The 15,000-nt window shown below is 58.7% G+C and overlaps 1 pseudogene; it reads left to right on the top strand.

Moving 5' to 3' along the window:
- The window catches only part of LOC136682345 (28S ribosomal RNA), a 4,392-nt pseudogene extending 3,676 nt beyond the window's left edge, over positions 1-716 (top strand).
- Positions 717-15,000: the final 14,284 nt, after the last annotated feature.

Here is a 15,000-nt window from a genome sequence, read left to right as displayed (position 1 = left end):
ATCCTGATTTTCAGTATGAATACGGACCGTGAAAGCGGGGCCTAACGATCCTTCCGTCTGCTTTTTGGGTTTTAAGCGGGAGGTGTCAGAAAAGTTACCACAGGGATAACTGGCTTGTGGCGGCCAAGCGTTCATAGCGACGTCGCCGTTTGATTCTTCGATGTCGGCTCTTCCTATCATTGCGAAGCAGAATTCGCAAAGCGTTGGATTGTTCACCCACTAACAGGGAACGTGAGCTGGGTTTAGACCGTCGTGAGACAGGTTAGCTTTACCCTACTGATGTTGACCGTTGCTCCGATAGTAATCCAGCCCAGTACGAGAGGAACCGCAGGTTCGGATACATGGTACTCGCGCTTGGCTGTGCAGCCACTGGTGCAAGGCTATCATCCGAGGGCTTACGACTGAACGCCTCTAAGTCGGAATCCCGCCTAGAAGGAGCGATACATCCGCGCCCAGCATCGGTGAGCTTGGTCTTGGATAGCCGGGGTGGGAGGTGCTTTCCTCCCCACCGCCGGTGACGAGAGCCGCATGACACTGGAACCGGACCGGGGCTAATGAACGCCTCGGTCCACCTCCCTCGTCAAAGCAAATGTCTCTTGATCCGGGTGTGAAATGACTCGTAAACGACCTGATTCGGAGTGCGGGTGTCGTAAGTGGCAGAGCGGGTGCATATACCGCGATCCATTGAAAGTCATCCCGTCCACTCAAACATTTGTCGGGGGGAAGGCGAAAGCAAACCCCCGGCCCTCCGGAGCGGTCCAGGTCTGGTTCTCTGGGGCGCGGGCCCCGGAGACTCCGTACACCGGTTAGAGGGAGCCGGTGGCGGGCATAGGGGAGGTGGGTACTCCCCTGTGAAATCCTGGATGACGGTTTTAGGTCTCGTAGTGGGCGAAAATCGGACTTAGTGCAATTTCCGAAACTCTGGTTCTCTGGGGGCGCGGGCCCCGAGAGTCCGTACACCGGTTAGAGGGAGCCGGTGGCGGGCATAGGGAGGCAGGTCGCTCCCTTGAATGGTCCTGGATGTCTGGACTTAGTGCAATTTCTGAAACTCTGGTTCTCTGGGGGCGCGGGCCCCGAGAGTCCGTACACCGGTTAGAGGGAGCCGGTGGCGGGCATAGGGAGGCAGGTCGCTCCCTTGAATGGTCCTGGATGTCTGGACTTAGTGCAATTTCTGAAACTCTGGTTCTCTGGGGGCGCGGGCCCCGAGAGTCCGTACACCGGTTAGAGGGAGCCGGTGGCGGGCATAGGGAGGCAGGTCGCTCCCTTGAATGGTCCTGGATGTCTGGACTTAGTGCAATTTCTGAAACTCTGGTTCTCTGGGGGCGCGGGCCCCGAGAGTCCGTACACCGGTTAGAGGGAGCCGGTGGCGGGCATAGGGAGGCAGGTCGCTCCCTTGAATGGTCCTGGATGTCTGGACTTAGTGCAATTTCTGAAACTCTGGTTCTCTGGGGGCGCGGGCCCCGAGAGTCCGTACACCGGTTAGAGGGAGCCGGTGGCGGGCATAGGGAGGCAGGTCGCTCCCTTGAATGGTCCTGGATGTCTGGACTTAGTGCAATTTCTGAAACTCTGGTTCTCTGGGGGCGCGGGCCCCGAGAGTCCGTACACCGGTTAGAGGGAGCCGGTGGCGGGCATAGGGAGGCAGGTCGCTCCCTTGAATGGTCCTGGATGTCTGGACTTAGTGCAATTTCTGAAACTCTGGTTCTCTGGGGGCGCGGGCCCCGAGAGTCCGTACACCGGTTAGAGGGAGCCGGTGGCGGGCATAGGGAGGCAGGTCGCTCCCTTGAATGGTCCTGGATGTCTGGACTTAGTGCAATTTCTGAAACTCTGGTTCTCTGGGGGCGCGGGCCCCGAGAGTCCGTACACCGGTTAGAGGGAGCCGGTGGCGGGCATAGGGAGGCAGGTCGCTCCCTTGAATGGTCCTGGATGTCAGCAATTTCTTAAGAAGGGCGCCCTCTTGTGGTCCCATGGCCGAAGTACATGCTCCGAGCCCGGGTATGGCAGTGGGCGGAATGAGACTTAGAGGAATGTTGACGGAGCCATGAGGGGCCCCCCCTGGAGGTCCCATGGCCGAGAAAAGTGCTCCGAGCCCGGGGTGATAGAGAACCGTGAACGCCGCGGTTAAAGACCTCGGGTATGGCAGTGGGCGGAATGAGACTTAAAGGAATATTGACGGAGCCAAGAGGGGCCTCCCCTGGAGGTCCCATGGCCGAGAAAAGTGCCCCGAGCCCGGGGTGATAGAGAACCGTAAAGCGCGCGGGTTTGGGGCTCGGGTCTTCCAGTGGGCGGAGTGAGACTTAAAGGAATATTGACGGAGCCATGAAGGGCCCCCCCTGGAGGTCCCATGGCCGAGAAAAGTGCTCCGAGCCCGGGGTGATAGAGAACCGTAAAGCGCGCGGGTTTGGGGCTCGGGTCTTCCAGTGGGCGGAGTGAGACTTAAAGGAATATTGACGGAGCCATGAAGGGCCCCCCCTGGAGGTCCCATGGCCGAGAAAAGTGCTCCGAGCCCGGGGTGATAGAGAACCGTAAAGCGCGCGGGTTTGGGGCTCGGGTCTTCCAGTGGGCGGAGTGAGACTTAAAGGAATATTGACGGAGCCATGAAGGGCCCCCCCTGGAGGTCCCATGGCCGAGAAAAGTGCTCCGAGCCCGGGGTGATAGAGAACCGTAAAGCGCGCGGGTTTGGGGCTCGGGTCTTCCAGTGGGCGGAGTGAGACTTAAAGGAATATTGACGGAGCCATGAAGGGCCCCCCCTGGAGGTCCCATGGCCGAGAAAAGTGCCCCGAGCCCGGGGAGATAGAGAACCGTAAAGCGCGCGGGTTTGGGGCTCGGGTCTTCCAGTGGGCGGAGTGAGACTTAGAGAAATGATGACGGAGCTAAGAGGGGCCCCCCCTGGAGGTCCCATGGCCGAGAAAAGTGCTCCGAGCCCGGGGAGATAGAGAACCGTAAAGCGCGCGGGTTTGGGGCTCGGGTCTTCCAGTGGGCGGAGTGAGACTTAGAGAAATGATGACGGAGCTAAGAGGGGCCCCCCCTGGAGGTCCCATGGCCGAGAAAAGTGCTCCGAGCCCGGGGAGATAGAGAACCGTAAAGCGCGCGGGTTTGGGGCTCGGGTCTTCCAGTGGGCGGAGTGAGACTTAGAGAAATGATGACGGAGCTAAGAGGGGCCCCCCCTGGAGGTCCCATGGCCGAGAAAAGTGCTCCGAGCCCGGGGAGATAGAGAACCGTAAAGCGCGCGGGTTTGAGGCTCAGGTCTTCCAGTGGGCGCTCGTTCCAGCGGCGCGGGCTGAATGGTTTAGTCCGAGGAGGAGTGCTTAAGTGTGGGCCGGATAGGTTCGAGAGGTGCGCTGGGTTCCTGGAGGTCCAGCCCCGGAGGTTTGGAGCGGGCGATGGAGCTAGCGAGGCCGAGTCGGGTGAGCCTGGGCCGGGCATGGGCGTTGGCGGCGATGGGGGTCTTCTCCCCGGAGGTTTGGAGCGGGCGATGGAGCTAGCGAGGCCGAGTCGGGTGAGCCTGGGCCGGGCATGGGTGTTGGCAGCGACGGGGGTGTCTTCCCCGGAGGTAAGTACCGTGGGGGGCAAGCGTGAGATATTCCAGGCCGGGAAAAGTGAGCTAAATTCGGCAAAGCGTTGTTAAAAAGGGGGTTCGGTTGATTTTTTTGTTAAATCTAAACGAACAAAGGGTGCGAGGCGTGAAAATTGCATTCAGCCGTGATTTTTTGGCAAAGTGCTAACCCTAGTGGTCTCCCAGTGGGACGTTTTAAAGTAGGACTTAGAAAAATTTCTGACCCTCTTCGCCCTAGGTAGCAAGCCCAAAACGGAGCACCTCGGAGTGGTAAAAATTCAGAGGGCATGGGGGTTTCCAGTGCGGTGCCGTCAGGACATTAGGGTTCCTTTAGAAAAGACGAAAGTTTGGGTACACCGTATGTAACTATGACAAGCCCAAGGCTCTGGTTCGCCTGTGGGCATGAATATAGTGAGATTTCCGCGTTATCTCACTGGAGGTGACCCCGGAACGGTTCAAAACCTAAGTCGAGACTTCCATGGAACCCCGATGATGGGAGTTTGAAGCCCGAGGAGTGACGCCCTCTGGGCTAAGGTTGCTGGTAGGTTCGGCCCCCCTCTCTGGAGGTCTAAATGACTTCCATGGACCCCGGTGATGCGAATTTGATGCCCGAGGAGTGACTCACCTCTGGGCTAAGGGTGGTGGTATGCCCAGCCCCCCCTCTGGAGGTCTCGAATGACTTCCATGGACCCCGGTGAAGCGTATTTCATGCCCGATGAGGAGCACACCTCTGGGCTAAGGGTGGTGGTATGCTCAGCCCCCCCTCTGGAGGTCTAAACTGACTTCCATGGACCCCGGTGATGCGAATTTGATGCCCGAGGAGTGACTCACCTCTGGGCTAAGGGTGGTGGTATGCCCGGCCCCCCCTCTGGAGGTCTCGAATGACTTCCATGGACCCCGGTGAAGCGTATTTCATGCCCGATGAGGAGCACACCTCTGGGCTAAGGGTGGTGGTATGCTCAGCCCCCCCTCTGGAGGTCTAAACTGACTTCCATGGACCCCGGTGATGCGAATTTGATGCCCGAGGAGTGACTCACCTCTGGGCTAAGGGTGGTGGTATGCCCGGCCCCCCCTCTGGAGGTCTCGAATGACTTCCATGGACCCCGGTGAAGCGTATTTCATGCCCGATGAGGAGCACACCTCTGGGCTAAGGGTGGTGGTATGCTCAGCCCCCCCTCTGGAGGTCTAAACTGACTTCCATGGACCCCGGTGATGCGAATTTCATGCCCGAGGAGTGATGCCCTCTGGGCTAAGGGTGGTGGTAAGCCCGGCCCCCCCTCTCTGGAGGTCTAGATTGACTTCCATGGACCCCGGTTAAGCGTATTTCATGCCCGAGGAGTGACGCCCTCTGGGCTAAGGGTGGTGGTATGCCCGGCCCCCCCTCTGGAGGTCTCCAAAACCTAAGTCGAGACTTCCATGGACCCCGGTGTAGCGTATTTCATGCCCGAGGAGTGACGCCCTCTGGGCTTAGGGTGGTGGTAAGCCCGGCCCCACTCTCTGGAGGTCTAAACTGACTTCCATGGACCCCGGTTATCCGAATTTTATGCCCGAGGAGTGACGCCCTCTGGGCTTAGGGTGGTGGTAAGCCCGGCCCCACTCTCTGGAGGTCTAAACTGACTTCCATGGACCCCGGTTGTCCGAATTTCATGCCCGAGGAGTGACGCCCTCTGGGCTTAGGGTGGTGGTAAGCCCGGCCCCACTCTCTGGAGGTCTAAACTGACTTCCATGGACCCCGGTTATCCGAATTTCATGCCCGAGGAGTGATGAACCTCTGGGCTAAGGGTGGTGGTAAGTGCAGCCCCCCCTCTGGAGGTTTCCAAAACCTAAGTCGAGACTTCCATGGACCCCGGTGATGCGAATTTCAAGCCCGAGGAGTGGTGCCCTCTGGGCTAAGGGTGGTGGTAAGCCCGGCCCCCCCTCTCTGGAGGTCTAAAAGGACTTCCATGGACCCCGGTATAGCGTATTTCATGCCCGAGGAGTGACGCCCTCTGGGCTTAGGGTGGTGGTAAGTGCAGCCCCCCCTCTGGAGGTTTCCAAAACCTAAGTCGAGACTTCCATGGACCCCGGTGATGCGAATTTCAAGCCCGAGGAGTGGTGCCCTCTGGGCTAAGGGTGGTGGTAAGCCCGGCCCCCCCTCTCTGGAGGTCTAAAAGGACTTCCATGGACCCCGGTATAGCGTATTTCATGCCCGAGGAGTGACGCCCTCTGGGCTTAGGGTGGTGGTAAGTGCAGCCCCCCCTCTGGAGGTTTCCAAAACCTAAGTCGAGACTTCCATGGACCCCGGTGATGCGAATTTCAAGCCCGAGGAGTGGTGCCCTCTGGGCTAAGGGTGGTGGTAAGCCCGGCCCCCCCTCTCTGGAGGTCTAAACTGACTTCCATGGACCCCGGTGTAGCGTATTTCATGCCCGAGGAGTGACGCCCTCTGGGCTTAGGGTGGTGGTAAGCCCGGCCCCCCCTCTCTGGAGGTCAAAATTGACTTCCATGGACCCCGGTTATCCGAATTTTATGCCCGAGGAGTGACGCCCTCTGGGCTAAGGGTGGTGGTAAGTCCGGCCCCCACCCTCTGGATGCGTTCAAAACCTAAGTCGAGACTTCCATGGACCCCGGTGATGCGAAGTGACATGCCCGAGGAGTGGCGCCCTCTGGGCTAAGGTTGTGATAAGCCCGGTCTCTCCTCTGGAGGTCTGTGGTTTTAAAGTGAAAATTTTCTAAGTCCCTCACCTGAGATTTTAAGAAAATCAGGACCCTCCTCAAGCCTCGTAGCGAGTCCGAGGGAGGTTCATCGTTGTCAGCTATGCGAACGAGGTTCCAATGCCTCAAATCCTGTGGGCATATGGTTTCTCAGCCTGGTGCCGTCGGGATATTAGGGAGGCATTAAATCAGACGTAAGTTTGGGTAACAGCGATGCGAAACGCTATGCCCAAAAGAGTGGCTTCCCGATGGGCTTGAAATAATGGGAATGTCCGCTCTGCTTCCCTGGATGTGTTCAAAACCTAAGTCGAGACATCCGTAGACCCCGTTGATGCGAATACCGAAGCCCGAGGACTGGCACCCCTCTGGGCTAGGGTGGGGATAAGATATGCCCCCACCCTCTGGAGGTTTTCAAAACCTAAGTCGAGACCTCCATAGACCCCGGTGATGCGAATACCGAAGCCCGAGGACTGGCACCCCTCTGGGCTAGGGTGGTGGTTAATCCGGCCCCCCCTCTGGAGGTTTTCAAAACCTAAGTTGAGACCTCCGTAGACCCCGGTGATGCGAATACCGAAGCCCGAGGACTGGCACCCCTCTGGGCTAGGGTGGTGGTTAATCCGGCCCCCCCTCTGGAGGTTTTCAAAACCTAAGTTGAGACCTCCGTAGACCCCGGTGATGCGAATACCGAAGCCCGAGGACTGGCACACCTCTGGGCTAGGGTGGTGGTTAATCCGGCCCCCCCTCTGGAGGTTTTCAAAACCTAAGTTGAGACCTCCGTAGACCCCGGTGATGCGAATACCGAAGCCCGAGGACTGGCACACCTCTGGGCTAAGGGGTTGGTATGCTCGGCCTCCCCTCTGGAAGTCTAAAAATAATTAGAAATATTTCTAAGTTCGACAACGAGCACTGGCAGAACTGGACCAAAGACTTCCATACACCCCGGTGATGCGAAGTTTCAAGCCCGAGGAGTGGCACACCTCTGGGCTAAGGGGATGGTTTGGGTTGCCTCCCCTCTGGAGGTCTAAAAATGACTTCCATGGACCCCGTTGATGCGAATACACAAGCCCGAGGACTGGCACACCTCTGGGCTAAGGGGATGGTTTGGGTTGCCTCCCCTCTGGAGGTCTAAAAATGACTTCCATGGACCCCGTTGATGCGAATACACAAGCCCGAGGAGTGGCACACCTCTGGGCTAAGGGGATGGTTTGGGTTGCCTCCCCTCTGGATGTCTAAAATGACTTCCATGGACCCCGTTGATGCGAATACACAAGCCCGAGGACTGGGACACCCTCTGGGCTTAAGGTGGAGGTAAGCCCGGCCTCCCCTCTTTATTAAAAAAAAACTCTAAGTCCCAACGGCAAATGCCAGAGCTTTAAGCCGAAACTCAAGAGAGTTCGATCGGTATAACTGACTTGACTATCTGCCCTTAGCCCCCGATGGTTCATTCTATATATGCCCGGAGAAGTGGCTGGTTTCCGGGGCCAAAAAAGCCAAATGGTCTCCTATATTCATGCGACGGGTGCCTAAAGGTAAGTTTACCGCCCCCAGTGAACTGCCTAAGGTCCATAGGCCTCCGACCACTGCTCCCTTAGCGGGGCGGTGGAACGGGCCGCCCGCCGACAAAGTTAACTGTTAAACCCATTTAATTTCAATGACCTTTAGTTCCAACTCCCTCCCTGGGGGGGATTGGTTCTATATATGCCCGGAGAAGTGGCTGGTTTCCGGGGCCAAAAAAGCCAAATGGTCTCCTATATTCATGCGACGGGTGCCTAAAGGTAAGTTTACCCACCCCGGTGAACTGCCTAAGGTCCATAGGCCTCCGACCACTGCTCCCTTAGCGGGGCGGTGGAACGGGCCGCCCGCCGACAAAGTTAACTGTTAAACCCATTTAATTTCAATGACCTTTAGTTCCAACTCCCTCCCTGGGGGGGATTGGTTCTATATATGCCCGGAGAAGTGGCTGGTTTCCGGGGCCAAAAAAGCCAAATGGTCTCCTATATTCATGCGACGGGTGCCTAAAGGTAAGTTTACCCACCCCGGTGAACTGCCTAAGGTCCATAGGCCTCCGACCACTGCTCCCTTAGCGGGGCGGTGGAACGGGCCGCCCGCCGACAAAGTTAACTGTTAAACCCATTTAATTTCAATGACCTTTAGTTCCAACTCCCTCCCTGGGGGGGATTGGTTCTATATATGCCCGGAGAAGTGGCTGGTTTCCGGGGCCAAAAAAGCCAAATGGTCTCCTATATTCATGCGACGGGTGCCTAAAGGTAAGTTTACCCACCCCGGTGAACTGCCTAAGGTCCATAGGCCTCCGACCACTGCTCCCTTAGCGGGGCGGTGGAACGGGCCGCCCGCCGACTAAGTTAACCCATAACCACTGATCGTTTAAGTCTTAAGGCCGGTCGGACCTCGTAAAAAGTCTCCCTCTGGGAGGATCACCCAATCTCCACCCCCCCTCCATCTCCAAACCGAAGCAAGTACCACACGGGAACACTCTGTTTGGGGATTCAGAAATAAATGTATTTATTTCGCAGTAAAACATATCAAAGCCACGGGGGTGCAGAAACACGGAGTGAATCCCGGCTGGGTTGCGCTTTGAAGAGGGTCCGGTTCAGGCCGTTTCGAGGGCGGAAAGACGGTTCTCACGAGCCCGCATCACATCGGCCGCAGAGAGGCCGGCTCGGTAGAAGGCCCGGGCAGTGATGTTGGAGTGGCACATGCTTGTCGTCACTCGATCTCTATCTTCGGCCGGCAGAGTCGAAACCTGAAACAGAGGTGCGAGGTGTCAGAAGTAGGAAGGCCGGGGTTAAGAGCCCACATAAGTCGGATTAAGTTCAACACTCACTTGGTTCGAAACAGCCGTGCGGATCAGGTTGAAGGCCACCGCGCCTCCGAGGCCCGCATCCGTCCACGCGATCCGAAGCAGTGAGTTTGGCTTGCGCAGCTGGTTCCCCCTGTCCAAGAACACGAACCCGTCCCGGGCCCCGTGTAAGTCGCTGAGTGCGGTCAACCAGGCCAGCTCTGTGGCAGACAACCCGATCGGAGCGTCCCCGAACGAGGCGTTGGTCTTGTGTTCACGAACATAAACCACGAAGCCGGTGCCATCCGTGGTGCTGGCTTGCCTCAACTCTCCAACCGTCAGGTTGAGAAACACAACCGACCGGTGACCGGTTAAGACAGACAAAAGGCCGAGCAGGTACCCCTGGAGCATCCGTAGCGTCGACCGGCGGGCGGTGTCCCCCGTCCGGGCCGCGTCTATGAGCTCTGGGATTCGGGTCTTAGCGTGGCTTAGGAAGACCCTGAAATCCGAAGGTTGCGGCAAGCGACTCAGCTTCGCTCTCTTCACGCGCTGGCGATGGCCCAGAATCGTGCGTGCGATGTCCCGATGAGCCTTGGCGAAGGTCAGCTTCAGCCTCTGGAGCTCTTCGGGGCTGACCCCGGCGGTCTCTGGGTCGAAGGCAGCGACGTGGGAGACGAACGCCTTGGCGCTGTGCAGGTAACACTTAACGGTTGTCGAAGCGTAACCCAGTTTCTGAAGGCTCTGTACCCAAGTGGGAACGTTCGTGTGATGGACGAAAGACAGGTCTGTGAATTGGCAGCCGGGCGGGGCGCAGTGAAGCAGGAACCGAATAACGTGGCCCCGTCGCTGGCGAGAGTTCTCGATGTCCTTCGGTGACGCGTCGACCCGCAGGTAGAACTTCTGAAAGTCGTCTACCGAACGGCTGACGTAGGTGTCCCGAAACCGATGCGGGATCACGAGCTGCCTCCCCCGGGAGGTTCGCCGTGCCCGCTCGGTCTCTGAATCCGTGTCCGAGGTGGATTCGGCAGGGGAAGACTCGCTTGGTTGGTAGTCGCTGTCGACCGGCTCCGGCGTGGCTTGGCCCGTAGTGGCTTGGCCCGGGGAGGCTTGGTCCGGCGAGGCTGGGTCCGGCGAAGCTGGGTCCGGCGTGTTGGGTCCCGGCGTGCTTGGGCCCGGCGTGCTTGGGCCCGGCATGGCTGGGTCCGGCATGCTGGGGCCCGGCGTGCTGGGGCCCGGCGAGGCTGGATTCGGGGAACAGGATACCGAGGGCGGTGGAGGGTTCCGCGGCTTAGACTGTTGATAGCGACGCAGAAGGTGGATGGTGCGAAGGCGTCGAGCGGCAGAGAGAGCGATCCGAAGGGCGAGGCCTTTGAGGGAATGCGCCGAGCCCAGGTGATCCGCCGGCGAAGAGAGAGACGGCAGGCCGCAGAGAGGGCAGTCGAGCTGGGACGAATTCTCCCCACTTTGGTCCAGTCCCCGGAGAAAGTCAATGTCGGCAGATCCAAGGCGGTGGAAGGTGGTATAATGGGAAGTCAGATCCGTAATGGCTTGCTCGCAGAGCGGGCAAGCATCAGGCGTGGTTGGCTCCGGCGTGCTTGGGTCCGGTGAGCTTGGGTACAGCATGGTTGGGTCCGGCGTGCTTGGGTCCGGCGTGCTTGGGTCCGGCGTGTTCGGGTCCGGCGTGTTCGGGTCCGGCGTGTTCGGTCCCGGCGTGCTCGGTCCCGGCGTGCTCGGTCCCGGCGTGTTCGGTCCCGGCGCGCTCGGTCCCGGCGTGCTTGGTCCCGGCGGCGAGGCTGGATTCGGGGAACGGGATCCCGAGGGCGGTGGAGGGTTCCGCGGCTTAGACTGTTGATAGCGACGCAGAAGGTGGAGGGTGCGAAGGCGTCGAGCGGCAGAGAGAGCGATCCGAAGGGCGAGGCCTTTGAGGGAATGCGCCGAGCCCAGGTGATCTGCCGGCGAAGAGAGAGACGGCAGGCCGCAGAGAGGGCAGTCGAGCTGTGATGAATTCTCCCCGCTTCGGTCCAGTTCTCGGAGGAAGGCTGCGTCGTCCGGTCCGAGTCTGTGGAAGATGGTAAAGTGGAAAGTCAGATCCGTAGCAATGGCTTGTTCGCAAAGCGGGCAGCTATCCATGGTGAGAGACTGACGGCTCCGAGTGAAGGCGACCCCTTATATAGCCCCCGGTTCGTGCATAATTAGGGGTTATGGGCGTTGATCGCTCCCGTTCGCGTTCGACGTTCGCCCATCTTGGGTGTATGAACCAATGAGAACCAAGACCGATAGCGTATTACTGCCAAAATTAGTCCCGGTTTCCGAGCCAGGTGCCGGGCAGAGCGATGGGGAGTGGTCCCCAAGGTCCGTGGGGCCTACCACTGTCATAAATCCGAGTGGCTTCCACTCGGTCCGCCTCGACCGGGTACCTTTAAGGTCAAGTCCCAACCCCGGATCTCGTATCACGGTGGTATTGGGACTGCCTGTGGGTCTATAGGCCACCGACCATCTGCCCACTTGTGGGGCGGGTGGAACGGGCCGCCCCGTCGATTGTTATAAGCCCGTTGTGTCCACCCCGATGATTCGTTCGATGTATGCCTGGGAAGGTAAAACATTCCTGGGCATGGGGGGTCGAGCGTATGAGGGGTTTCCCCCGTCCCGAAAGAGAGAGTTTTCCGACCGATGATTCGTTCGATATGCCTGCCCGGGGAGGGTCAACTTCCCTGGGCACCGGGGGGTCGAACGTATGAGGATTGTCCCCCTTTTTAAACCCATAAATTTGCCCGTGCGCGAGTCGACGGGGCCGCGTAACCCCCCGAGGCGTTGGCCGGCGGTCATCCGCCGGTCCGTGGGATCTCCCGACCTTTCCCCTCCTTTGAGCGGGACGTGGGAGCGCACCACCGGGCCCCCGGCTGGAAACGGCCGGAGGCAAAGAGCGCATTAGAGGTGACACGGATCGGTCTTCCACAGACCGCGGCTGGAAGTTCGCAGGGTCGGCCTACGGGATCCGACCCTTCGTCTTCTTAAACGCAGACTTCCGTAGGCTCCGGGGGGCGAAACCGTAAACCTTTGCCGACCTCCTCGCACTGCGAGGGGGCCAGGATTTGCGGCTTGTCCGCGTATCGGTCCTACCAAGGACCGCGGCTGGAAGTTCGGTGGTGAGCCCTCGACCTTACGAGATTGAGGGCAAAACCCTTCGTCTTCTGAACATCAGACGGCTCCGGTGGTGGCGTACCGTAAAAACCTATGCCGACTTCCTCGCGCTTTGAGGGGGCCAGGATTCTCTTCCATTCTCTTCCCTTAACGGCTGTCCTTCACGGCCGTTCGAGCTCGGTATACGCGGAGCACCAGGGGCAGGCTTCTAAGCCTAAATACAGTGCTTAGAGCGATCCTCCCCACCTTGTGCTCCCAGCCTCCATGGCTCGTGGATGCCCGTAAGAGGCATGTCCGCTTGTCCAGAACGGTTCCGAGGGGGACTTAGTCGGCCGGTCGATCCAACAGTAGGTCCGTTCAACGTCCGCGTCGGTGGTGCCTTAGGGTCGGGATCCGTTTGAGGGAAGGACCCGGCCCCTAGCCTGCACCGTCCGGGCGAGAATCATACGTTTTCCAAGTTGCCAAGTCGATTGCAGACCCCCACAGCGGGGTCGCGTTCGATCCTCTTCGCTGGTGTCCCCTGAGATCACTCTCACGGGCTCCATGCGCCCCCTCTCTTTCCCCGTCCGGGGTTTGAGATCCAAGGGGGGTCGGTCTGGTTGATCCTGCCAGTATTATATGCTTGTCTCAAAGATTAAGCCATGCAAGTCTAAGTACACACGGGTTTTGGTACAGTGAAACTGCGAATGGCTCATTAAATCAGTTATGGTTCCTTTGATCGCTCCACACGTTACTTGGTATAACTGTGGTAATTCCAGAGCTAATACATGCAAACGAAGCGTTGGAAGGGTTCTGGGGGTCGGCGTGAAATGCTCTCCCGGCCCCTGTCCCCCGGATACGTGCATTTATCAGAACCGAAAAACCCTCCCGGCTCCGGTCGGGTCGCTTTGGTGACTCTAGATAACCTCTGGCCGATCGTTAAGCCCTCCGGGGCGGCGACGTATCATTCGAGTGTCTGCCCTATCAACTTTCGACGGTAGGCTACGTGCCTACCGTGGTGACCACGGGTAACGGGGAATCTGGGTTCGATTCCGGAGAGGGAGCCTGAGAAACGGCTACCACTTCCAAGGAAGGCAGCAGGCGCGCAAATTACCCATTCCCGACACGGGGAGGTAGTGACGAAAAATATCGATGCGGGTCCTATGATCCTGTGGAGCGTAATCGAAATGAACTCAATCTATGTCCGTGAGTGATGACCCATTGGAGGGCAAGTCTGGTGCCAGCAGCCGCGGTAATTCCAGCTCCAATAGCGTATGCTAAAGTTGCTGCAGTTAAAAAGCTCGTAGTTGGATGTGGGGACAGGTCTCGGATCCCCTGTACTGTCCGGGATGGCGTGGGGAGCTCCTTCGGGGGTGACCCCCTGTCTCTGGGTGGATGTTGGGACCTGGTCCCTACCCGCCGGTGTCCTCTGCTCGCCGGCCGCGGAGAAGCCCTTAGCTGGGTACTTCACTGCGGTGCACGGTGGGTTGGAGGGTCCGGAGCGTTTACTTTGAATAAAGCAGAGTGCTCAAAGCAGGCCGACACGTGCCATGTCTGACTGAGCTAGGAATAATGGAATAGGGCCCTTCCGCGGGGCTTCGGGGTCTCTCCTTCGGGACGGCTGGTCGTTCCGGAGTGGGGCTCCGGGGCTTCCACGGTCCTATTTCGTGGGTTTTAAGGACCGAGGGCAATGATTAAGAGGGACGGCCGGGGGCATCCGTACCACACCGATAGAGGTGAAATTCGTTGACCGGTGTGGGACGAACGAAAGCGAAAGCATTTGCCAAGAATGTTTTCATTAATCAAGAACGAAAGTCGGGGGAGCGAAGACGATCAGATACCGTCGTAGTTCCGACCGTAAACTATGCCGACCCGCGATCCGGCGGCGTGAGGCTAGCGACCATGACCCGCCGGGCAGCGTGAGGGAAACCACGAGTCTTTGGGCTCTGGGGGGAGTACGGTTGCAAAGCTGAAACTTAAAGGAATTGACGGAAGGGCACCACCAGGAGTGGAGCTTGCGGCTTAATTTGACTCAACACGGGGAATCTCACCCGGCCCGGACACGGTAAGGATTGACAGATTGATGGCTCTTTCTTGATTCTGTGGGTGGTGGTGCATGGCCGTTGGGAGTTCGTGGAGCGATTCGTCTGGTTAACTCCGATAACGGACGAGACCCTGTGCCTTAAAAAGTTACACGGCCCTCCCTTGGGTCCCTGTGGGGGCTTGCGGCCCGAGGGGTTCGTCGGTCGGTGGCCGAACTTCTTAGAGCGATCCGGGGCAAGGCAAAGCCGTATGAGATTCGGGGCCATAACAGGTCTGTGATGCCCTTAGACGCCCGGGGCCGCACGTGAGTTACACTGGCTGGTTCAGCATGTGCATCCATCCTATGCCGAAAGGCCTGGGCAATCCTATGAACGCCTTCCCCGCTGGGGATAGGGGATTGTAACTTTTCCCCTTGAACGAGGAATTCCAAGTAGTCGCGGGTCACCAGCCCGCGTCGATTAAGTCCCTGCCCTTTGTACACACCGCCCGTCGCTACTACCGATTGGATGGCCTGGTGAGGTCCTCGGACCATCTCCGAGGTGCCCCTTTACCGGGGGGTTGCCTCGTTGAGGTGGGAAGTCGATCGAACCTGGGCATCTAGAGGGAGTAAAAGTCGTAACAAGGTTTCCGTAGGGGAACCTGCGGAAGGATCATTAACGGTGACCTGGCCACGGCCGGTTGTCGAGTCGGACTCGAGAGGCCAAACCTCCCCCGGCGGGTACCTTCAAGGTATGGACCGCAGAAGCCTCGTACCTTTCGTCGTCGGCCGACGTGAGTCTCTCCCCCTCCGGGT

The sequence above is a fragment of the Hoplias malabaricus genome, unplaced genomic scaffold (assembly GCF_029633855.1).
Source record: "Hoplias malabaricus isolate fHopMal1 unplaced genomic scaffold, fHopMal1.hap1 scaffold_20, whole genome shotgun sequence".
In the NCBI taxonomy this organism is placed as follows: Eukaryota; Metazoa; Chordata; class Actinopteri; order Characiformes; family Erythrinidae; genus Hoplias; species Hoplias malabaricus.
Note: the sequence above shows the minus strand (reverse complement) of the source record. Positions and strands in the feature narration are given on the sequence as shown.